We start from the raw sequence: 11,371 nt of genomic DNA, 5'->3' as shown, positions 1-11,371 counted from the left end.
ATTTCAATCTATTTCTGCAATTCAACTAGACAGAGTATCCAGAACCTGAATATGATAATACAAAAGAAGGTGCTTAGCCTGTATTTCCTCTAAAAGCAGAACAGAGACAATAACAATGGACATACAGTGGAGAAGAACTATAGTGGATGACTGAGAACATTGAAACAGAGAAAGATGTGCTAGAGAGTTCAAAGTGACTTTAGACTCAATATGTAGCCAAGGTACTTGGAAACTCCCAATCCTCTTTCCTCAGTCTTTCAAATGTTGGAATTTTGATGTGTGATCGCAAACCCACCTTCTAACTGGATTTTCAAAAGAGTTAAGTCATAGTTATGGAAAAACTGCCTAATCCTATGTGATAAAAAAAGTCCTCTAAGAAGCCATAAAGGATTTATGATAGAATCACCCACCTGACTAGAGATGTATCTGGATTGGTAAAATACTTGTCTAGCATGCACATTGGGTTTGATCCCTAGTACCGCAATAAAAAAAGAAGTATCTGATTGACAACAGCAGCTAGTCTATCTAATGGATCATTTCCTCCAATGACTAGAGGTTGCTTTGCTGCATATTAATTCAACCTGGCAGCTTTGCAATTAAGTTTGCCCAAATTAAAAAAGTAAAAATAGAAAGCATCCAGTTAAATTTGAATTTACACAAACCACAAATTTATTTAGCATAAGTATATACTGTGCAGTATTTGGTGCACATATGTTGAAAAGAATAATATCTTATGTGAAATAAAAATTTTACTGGGCAACAAGTTGCTTGTCAGAAAGTAGAGGTATATGGTGCAGTTGAAATGAGTTGCCCTGAGGCCTGCAGATGGTTGCCACAGCAACAATTATTATCGAAAAGGTAGGCCAAGAAATAGAGCAGTACACAAATAGTTTCTGTGCCATTTAAATAGAATATCCAAAATATAATTACACTAAATATTAAGCAACTGAAAAGTCTTTCGCAGGTTATGAAATTTCATATTTATTCTAGGTAAAACACAAAGTTAATGTTTGGGAAAAGGTGAAAGATGACATAGCATGAGGATGACAGTAAGAAGAATAAGGAAAAACATATTCCCTATGAGTCACCTAAGTTCAGGAACTAGTCTGATTCATTTTGTATTTCAATATTTAGATTATGACTGTCACAGAGAAAGGCTAGTAAATATTTACTTACTAATTATATAAATAGGTGAACAGATGGCAGATAAGTAGAAGAAAAATATAGTTTAATGAAAGAAAAAACAAATAAAAACATATACTGAATACCCAAAATTCATACCTCTGTACAAAAACAATTGTAAAATTGTGAAATAATATAGTGTTAAATAAGGCCTTTTAACAAGAGCTTTTGCAGTACAGGACTAGGAAATACATCCCCAACCAAGGTATATTTAATGGTTAATCATTGGTAATTATAATAATTCTTTTTATCTCCAGAAATTTCTTGGTGAATTATATGTAATCAGGGATAATTAGGAATATTGTTTAGAATTGTAGGTCTTTAGTTATTAATACTATTGATATGTCTTACAAATTTATTCAGCATTATTCAATTCAATATTTACAAAGTGCTAAAATTTCAAGAAAACTGTGATCACACAGAGGGCTAGTCTATAACAGACAATCACAAAAGATAGCTTGCATGTATCACATGGGAAAAGAAGATTCTTCTCCTGCCAAGGGATGTGTACAATTCAGACACTGTTTACTGGAAATACATCATATTGCTTGTTTTTATGGGTTGAATTTTATTTCAACTTCTATGCTCTTCAGAGAACCCATAGGAAATGAGTCTCTGCTAACTAAAGCAGTAAATAAGGTATAATATATATAGGCATATTTTAATGAATTTACTATCCAGAATAAGTAATAACTATATTTATTGATTGCCTGACTTTGTGTCAGTTTTTGAAGTTCTTAGATGCTTTTGTGCCTTAAAAGTGGTTCTGTGACTTGTCCTCTTATACTAGTTCATAATGTAAACAATTTCCATTTCAATTATTTTACTCATGTGGTGATCCACATGAGCTAAAACTATAGTGTGAATGATAATGCAGCTCTCTTCCAATATTTTTCTCTAGGGGTAATCAAGTGGAGGTCTCTGGTCCACTAAACTTTCAAGGTTTGTTCGATCATACTATAGTTAGTAACAGTTCCTCTATGATCACAGCATGGAAACAGTTTAGTTTCCTTTACACCACACTCCATGATCATCTGTAGTGGCAAAATACATGGCAGTGAAGCACTGCATAAAGGACACGAATCTTAGCAATCCTGGAAAGCAAATCCACTATAATTTTTTTTTCACTTAATGTCTTCACCCAGATAAATAGGGCTTATGGCTATGCCGAGCAAAATATGGTACAGTAGTTACACAAAATATCCAAGTTCAGTGATTGATGCTGACTTGTATTATTGTCTCCACTGCAAACTTTAAAATCAATATGGAAAACTATGAAAGAAATGAGGCTTAAAGAAGAATAGGAATTGGTAGAAGGTGACTATATGTATCAGGAGAAATAAGTGTGAAGTATGTAGAATGAACACAGTATGTGAGGAATATGGATTGAAAGGAGTAAAAGAAGATATTAGAGATGGGAAGATGAGATTTGGGAGGGAGGTCTTTAGTGAGGAAAAAGAGAGATGAGGAAGGGAGAGAGTTAAGCAGTGAATAATCTTAGAAGGACACATTAAAAGGTTTCTGTAGTTGTGCATCAAAGAATATCAACAAAATAAAATATATCATGTAATAGGAGAAAAACATAAAAGCCATATATCAGTTAAGTGGTTAATATCCAGTATATGAAAATTTTCCATAATTCATTAACTAAAATCCTAATTAAAAATTGGCAAAAGTCCTGAACATTTTGCTTAAGGAACTATACAAATAGCTAATCAACACATTCTTAACTCATTATTAAAAATGTGAAAATAAAAGTCAAACATAGTCCAGCAAAATACCTAGTTCACTAGGTAAGAGTGCTTCATGCCCACCTGGACAACCTGAGTCTGATCCCAAGGACCCACAGGCTAGAAAGAGAAAATAGATTCATGAAAGTTGTCTCGTGACCTATACACACATACCATAGAATGTGCAACCCACAAAAATAAACAAAAACAGATTTAAAAATGTAGCATTTTTTAATTCAACATGGAGACTAGAGTTACAATTCAATGATAGAGGGATTCCCTATCATCCACAAATGCCTGCCTTTGATCCCCAGTACTAGAAAAAAAAATACAGTAAGATGTCATTTCACACCCATTAAGTGTTATAAATGTAAATAATCACAGAGAAAAATGTAGAGTTCAATAAAAATCAATAAAAAATAAAAAATGCAAACTAAAAATTGCAGAAAATAAGTATAGTTGCAGATGCAGACAAATTAGTCAGAGTGCTGTTGTTGCAAATGTAAAGTGATGAAGCCACTGTGAAAAACACTTTAGTCATTTCTCCAAACTTCAGCAAAATTACTATATGATACAAGCATTCTACTTCAGTACAGAATTGAGTCTAATATTTTATAGCCAATTCAGTAGGCTCAAAGAATGCATTTCTCTTGACTTCTATCAAAAAAGGCATACTCTTTCATCTTTTAAAATTGATTTTTTGTTTCCAACTACTTCTCCTGAATTTAGTTACATGTCAATTATAGTTCAGCAAAAACTTCAGTAGTGAAATAGTATAATGAATGAAATATACAAAAAAGGACCCATGACATTTTTAGACTCCTGGTGATTCCCACTGATCCACTGTGAAAGAACATATGACTATGAGAGTTACAGACACATATCCATTGCATTTTAAAAGATCTTTTTCAGGAAACTGTTCAGAAACAGCAAGCGTCATCTCCTCATCAATTCTTACTTTTGGTTCTGTTTCAGAAGGATCAAACTAAAAACTGAAAGGATATCCTGCTCTGTTTAGGAGGTATAATATTTGGGAAAACAATTACACTAGACCAGAAGATGAATTTACCCTAAGCATTATCTTAAAAGTACTGAAGATGAAGAACTATATTAGAAACACTAAAAGACAAAACATGCAATTGAACAGTCTTACACTTGTTTGTAAGAAATGATGAATCCCAATTCTCTTCTCCTGGGAGTGATAAATCTTCTTACTCTCTTCACTACCATTACAATATTTAAAATGTCTCAATTTTGCTCCACAGATAAGATATCACCTAGCCAAGCAATAAAGCTCCATGATATTAACAGCATTTCTTCTCTTTTACCAAAACAGGAAATTACATACAGAACTATTTCATGACTTAAAAGGAAACACCTCTCTGCTGTCTGTCTACCCATGTGCCTGTTCATTTAGTAATAGAATTTTGTTTCTCCATGTATTTAATTATAAAAATTACATATACTATTCATAAACTAAAGATCTCTCCATTTGACTTCCAACTCCAATATTCTCACTAAAGGGTAGGCCTATAGTCAATCTATTTTGTAAGAAACTGATGACATTAACCAATAGGAGAGAAAGAAATAGAGAATTTCTGATGTTGGACAAGGGAACATAATGTTCCAAACCCAAGCTTCCTGTGAATACCTGGTATAAAAGGAGCTATTATCAGAACTGATGAACGTTTTGAAATTTAGGATACCTTATAAATTCACAGTAGCATGTGATTTTATAGTGGGAGATTTACACTGTTTACTAGATCCTCAAACAAATGAGGGAATGAGGGTACTGATTATATTCCTATTCTTTCCCACTCTCATGAATCATATTTTCAAGACAAGAGCATAGAAAATAGAACTTGTATCTGCCAAACTACATAAAAAATAGACATACATTGGCATAATAATAAAAACAATCATCTCCTGCCACTACAAAAAGAAGTTCCCATGTTTTGAAAATACTAATGTTCTTATTTGTTACTGGTTTTATGTCTGCTGATAGACTTCTTACTCTTGTTTATAAGGTCAATTTATAAGTCACAACCTACTATTTAAATATCAATACCAACTCCCGGAATTCTTCTATAATTTTGAGTAAACAAAGAGACATTTTCTCTGCTGAATGACTTGGTCCTTTCAGTTACTGAGTATAAAAACCCAGGAGATCAGATTACCATGCCAGAAAGTAACTATGTAATAACAGATTATCAAAATAACAAAATTTTCATTTTATCTCCTTCTTCCTGTCATTTTCAAAACAGGTGAAGGAAAACTTACGTACATAAAATTATTTAGTTGGCAACAATTGTTATTACTTTAAAATCCATGCCTATTGCTCAAAGTAGGACAGTGTAGGAGGTCCTTCTGTATTTGTGTTGCTTTCATTGGTTATAAAAGAAACTGCCTTGATTGGTGCCCAATGTGATGGACTAAATCCACTTAAAAACCTGAGAGGGCTTAAAAAGGAGAGAGAGAGAGAGAGAGAGAGAGAGAGAGAGAGAGAGAGAGAGAGAGTGTGTTCAACATAGCTTTTTGCTGTTTGCTGGTGGCAGGGTGTGCCACAGAGAGATTTTCCTGACTTAGCATAAAAAAAGCTTCCTGGGCCCTGCTGCTAGTGAAAACTCTGGCTATGGAGCATTTGTGGGCCTTGCTAATTGTGTGCCCACTTAGGGTCAGGAGAAAAACTTCTGAGATGCCCATGGCTCAGCTCTTCCTGCCTGAGTAGGCAGCAGGATCAGGTCTATTAGAAAGTGGAAGTTTTGAGCCGGGCGATGGTGGCGCACGCCTTTAATTCCAGCAATTGGGAGGCAGAGGCAGGCAGATCTCTGTGAGTTCAAGGCCAGCCTGGTCTACAAGAGCTAGTTCCAGGACAGGAACCAAAAGCTACAGAGAAACTCTGTCTCGAAAACTCAAAAAAAAAAAGTGGTAGTTTTGAAATACCAGTTTCTGGGCTGTGCTGCTATTGCAATCTCTATCTGGCTTCTGCGGGAGACAGAGTTTTTGAATGGGGTTTGTGAGGAAAGTGCTACAGCGTGCTTGATGGCAATGTGGACTGCTATGTGTCTGCAACTGTACTCGGCTCAAAGGCACAAGTGACTCAAAGGCATGAGCACTCTGCCATGCTAAACTGTGCTGATCTCAGGCAGGAACAATCGTAATTATCATAATAACAGCACAGTTAAGGTTTAGACTGGGCAGGAAACAGGCAGTACCATATTACCCCTACATGGAGCAAGCTAAAGTTTTTAAGACACGCTTAGCATTTTAAGAAGTGCTCCTGGATAGTAAAGAATTACAGATTCACAATAGGACAGATTCAGACATAAAAGACCTCTAAATGGGTCACACTGTTGAATAATGGTATGTAGTAGGCTTAAAAAAGAAAAGAAATAAAGAGTATAGAAAGTCATAAAATAAAGTTAATGCTTTAAAAGGAGTAAAGTCTTTTAAGAGATGGAGTACAGATAGTCACAGATTAAAAGGAATAAAGAAAAATAAGCCATGTAAAAATGGGAAATTGACAAAGTGTCTGGATTATGTGTATTATTGTGTTTTCTTTAAATTTTTTGACTGGGAACTATTTAAGTACAGAGAGACATTTTATTGTGTGGTCTGCTAAGCTAAACCAGCATGGATATTATAAAGATATTATGACTTCAAAATTTGGGTCTAAGGATATGAAGCTTTGGAAAAAAGGTTCTTCTTTTGTTTTCACAGAGGATGAGACCCTGTGGTTTCCTTCTAGACCAATATGGAGACCAAGGCCTCCTGAAAGGCTGCGGTGAATACCCTCAAAAATTTACTTTGCGCAACTGCTGACTGAGACGAACATAGCAAACAGGATACACCATGAAAGACCTGATTAATAGCGCCCCCATACAGCACAAAGCAGTTTGGAGAGAAAAAACTACGTCCATATTCCCAAATATTGTTTATAAATGTTCTTTTACATTTAAAGGGGAATATGATATAGATATGAATAATTTGCATTGGTGTAAATCTTGATATACCGATACAAGTTTAACATCAATTTTGTTATATGTATATGTATTTCTGATCTTGATTAAGATATTGAGATTGTGTAGCTCATTTTTAAATGTAATGTACAATTAGGAAATGTAGGTTGTTAATAAATAATCATCGATAATAGTCAAGCTTGTTAGTTAGATTTTCTAGATGTGCATAGATATATTTCAGATAAACATTCTTCATATCTTTCAAAGACTACAGAATATGGCATTTAAAATTGTTTTAATAACTTAGGGCTTTCCATGACAGTAAGACATATCTGCTCCTGGCAGCACCAAGCTCCTTCGAGAGGAAGATTAGCATCAAAGAGGCTCCTTATGGAGTTTGTTAGCCATTTGGGCAAAAAACTGCTCTTGCCTGAACTGTTGCATAAAGTGGACATGAAGAACCTGTAGAGAGAGGACTGTTGAACTTGACTAAAGGTGAGATGGTCCTTCAGGGTTCCTGCTTCATGAAAGAGTGTGTGGGACATTCTGCAGGATACAAAAGAGACTGAACTTTCTTTGAGATTTCCTGCTTCATGGAAAAGTCTGCTAGATACTATGGGCCTGAAGGCTGAAGATGGATGCCCCAATGGTACAGAAAAACTTTGGGTGACTTGACTGTCCAGGCAGCGAGATGTCTCTGTCATTTCTAGAATTTTGGAAGTTGCTTACTTCTTGTTTACTTAGGTAATATTATATCCTTCTGGAGTCTTTGATGGAGTTGAAGAATAGATAGATAGTTATAGTTTTCCATTGTTGTGATAAAAGATAAAATAGACATAAATATTGTAACTGTAATTCTAGCTTGATAACTGTTTTGTTATATGTAATTCTACTATGTTAAAGTGAAAGCCTTTTTCTTTGTTTGTTTAAACAGAAAACGGGAAATGGTGTAGGAGGTCCTTCTATGTATGTGTTGCTTTCATTGGTTAATTAATAAAGAAACTGTTTGGCCTGATAGTGCTGAACATAGGTAGGTGGGGTAGACAGAACTGAATTCTGGGAGGAAGAAAGCAGGGTCAGAGATTGCCGCCATGGAGCCAGCCACCAGATCAGACATACTGAATCTTTCCCGGTAAACCATGACCTCATGGTGACATACAGATTATTAGAAATGGGTTGAATCAAGATGTGAGAGTTAGCCAATAAGAGTCTAGAGCTTATGGGTCAAGCAGTAATTTAATTAATACAATTTCTGTGTGATTATTTTAGGTGTAAGCTAGCTGGGCGGCCGGGATGAAAATCAGGCCTTTCTCCTTTAAACAGTATGATAAATATGAATGTAATTATTTAATCAATTTGGAATCCATTCATTCTTTGGAATACCATTACATTATCGAATTACACCAGTATAACTGAATTCCAAATATGTATTGTATTTCAAACAGTATTCTTCTCAGAAAAATGAAAAATCACATTTTAAACCAAGTGTAACATCCCATCTTACAAGGAACCACTGCCTACATAGTCCTCTATGAGATTAAAGATGGATCAGCACTGTGTCTGCCATGTGTATAGTACAGAACCCTCAGCTATTTGGTCCATTATCTACAAACTCTACTAACCTCTACAGTTGACTTCACAGCAGATGCAAACAGTTTACATCTCGGTATTTAGGCTACATCTGATGCGGCGTAATAACCAGGCTAGCTTAATATGACATAGTAAAATTTAATGAGCTTACAACACCAGGGATCCAGCGATGAAACCAGAAGTACAAAAAGGGACCGGCACGCCGCCAGATTTATACGTAAACAGTAACCCAAGGCAAACACGCCCCCCAATGGGCTGGGCTTCCCCTACATATATCTGATTTTGTTTGGGATGGGTAGTCTTTAAAAAGAAAAAGTTGAATCTTTAGTAGGAAAAAGTCAATTACAAAATTAAATCAATAGCATTCTGTCTTACTGCATGTAAAACTCATCTGTGTAGATTTGAGGAAATGCCATAATAGTTTAGGATCTTCCTCCATACCAAACTAGAATCTCTGGACTGGGTCCTAGATTTGCATATTTCTTATATATTGCCCATATGATTTTAAACTGTAGCCATAGTTGAAAGTTACAGTTTTAGATGGTGCCCAGAAGCCTTATTAAGAGAAATAAAGCATACACCTATATCCTGATTCTTAAAGGTTGCAAAGGAAGACCAACATTCAAAGGTGCATTAAAATTAGAAAATATATAAAGAACAGAATGTTTCTATGGTTATCTTTTTAAAAGCAAGCCATACTTCCAACTAAATGCAGCTGAGTTTAAAATCTTAGGGGTGACTTTCCTTTGACCTCTGTAAATTGGACTACTTCTTTATATATCTTACTAAAAACTTTTATAGCAACATATTATTAAAAGTGATAGTTTTTTTCCAGTGTTCTCCATACTGGAATTTATTTTAAGAAAAGATCTGGCATTTGCCTCTGTTTTCATATTTATTGGCAAATGATGGTTTTAGTTTTTTAAATCTAAGTAAGTAAATAAAAAACAATGAAGATTAAAAACCTGACTGAGACTTTTCTCCAAGTTCTAATCCACTTTCTCCTGTTGAATTAGCCTGTCATTTGGATTCAGAATGATCTCTTGACTCCTCAACAAAGTCATGGTAAAAGGGCGCTCTGCCTTTGGCAGTGACGACTTTGTTACATGGACAAAGCAGCATGTCACTATAAAGCCTTCTAGCACTATGGTTTCCTCTGACAAATTAAAACTAAACAGCTGAAGTGTTCTTAGAAAGGTTCTGATTTGAGAAAAGCAGTATGGAAGACTCTTCTATTAGCTGACAAAGTGCACAATAATAAGAAACAGCTTTTAGTATTGGAGACCTTAGTGATCAGGTGAAGTAGAGTGGGAGTACAGTTCCAAGCAAACATGAGGGTGTTGATTATTCCAAGTTCCTGTAATCAAGGCAGAAATAAGAAGTAAAATATAATGTTAAGACAAGAATGACTAGAAAACAATGTGCAGAGAAGGTGGAGAAAACAGTGGAGAAAATAATTAGAACAGATTGGAGAACATAAAGAATACAAGGTTAAAAATCATGGAGACCACTGAAAAAGTTACTACAAACATCCAAACAAAAATTGATTAGGACTGAACCTAGTGTGGCAGCATTAACAACTAAAGGTAGGTAATAATAGATGTGTGCCAAAAGGAAAGACTGCAGTCTCTAACATGCTTTTTAGGATTCTGGCTTTAGGAAAGAGACATGCATTTTTGATTCCCAAAAATGAGAACATAGCAAGTATTTTGATTCAGACAGGTCTGATTTGCCAGATAAAATCCAGGACCCTCTCCACTTTAAATTTATTTTTTAGGTAAATAATAAATGTTTTTTAGTGTAGAACATGAGACAAGTACAGTAAAGAAATCTAAGCATTGTTTTATCTTATTAATGGTAGAGAAGGTGAGATGGAAAGGCAGGAGTAGTCCTGAGCCAACAGAATTCCTTTTTCAAACAAGACTGCAGCAAGTAATCAACAAAAAATCTTTTCCTTCGACACTTATATTCATGACTTTGCTTACTATATCATATATATGTTAGAATTTTTCTATTTCAGGCTGATGCAAGATAATTTATTTCATGTTGCCATAGTGAAATATTCAACTTGGGCTTAAGAAACAGTACTGTGGATGTGTGGAGAAAATAGAATCTCACTGACAGCACATTTATGTACCAATTTGTATTTTTCAAAATATTCTGGTCTTATTTAGAACTAGGAAACTATGCTTTCTTTAAAAATATGTAGGATTTAGCCCGGTGGTGGTGGTGCATGCCTTTAATCCCAGCACTCTGGAGGCAGAGGCAGGTGAGTTTCTGTGAGTTCGAGTCCAGCCTGGTCTACAGAGTGAGTTCAAGGACAGGCTCCAAGCTACAGAGAAACCCTGTCTCGAAAAACCAAAAAAAAAAAAAAAAATGCAGGATTCATGTTCTTTACTATATATTTTAATTCTTAAGACATTAAGTTCATGACTCAGTCAATCTGCTCACTAAAGAGACATTTTTATTCTTAGGAGAAATGATTTTTATAGTGGCAGAAGAAAGTTGCTAGGCTGACAAACAAGCCTTATTTTTCACAATGTACTCTACTTTTCTAGAAAAAAATAACACTACCTACTTTTATGACTAAAGTATCTTCAAATAAAAATAGACATTTTTCTTCTATTTGTTTACAATATTGATACCACACTTCAATCAAGTTAAAATATGTAAATATAAATAACAGGAGAATGAAACAACAACAGAAGAAAACCACTAATTGACATCTACATGGCAAGCAGAAACCATATTTCAGAAGAATGACCTTCAGAAACAGGAAGTTTTTGCAGGTTGCCTAACCCTAATTTGCTAAGAAGAGAAATCTTAAGGTGGAATATGGTGGCTATAGCCCGTAATTTCCAGCTACTCAGAAAGCTAAACAATAGGCTCCCAAGTTCAAAGTCAGCCTGA

This window comes from Chionomys nivalis, chromosome X (assembly GCF_950005125.1).
Source record: "Chionomys nivalis chromosome X, mChiNiv1.1, whole genome shotgun sequence".
Taxonomy (NCBI): Eukaryota; Metazoa; Chordata; class Mammalia; order Rodentia; family Cricetidae; genus Chionomys; species Chionomys nivalis.
The sequence above is the reverse complement of the archived record's forward strand: the minus strand, read 5'-3'. Positions refer to the sequence as shown.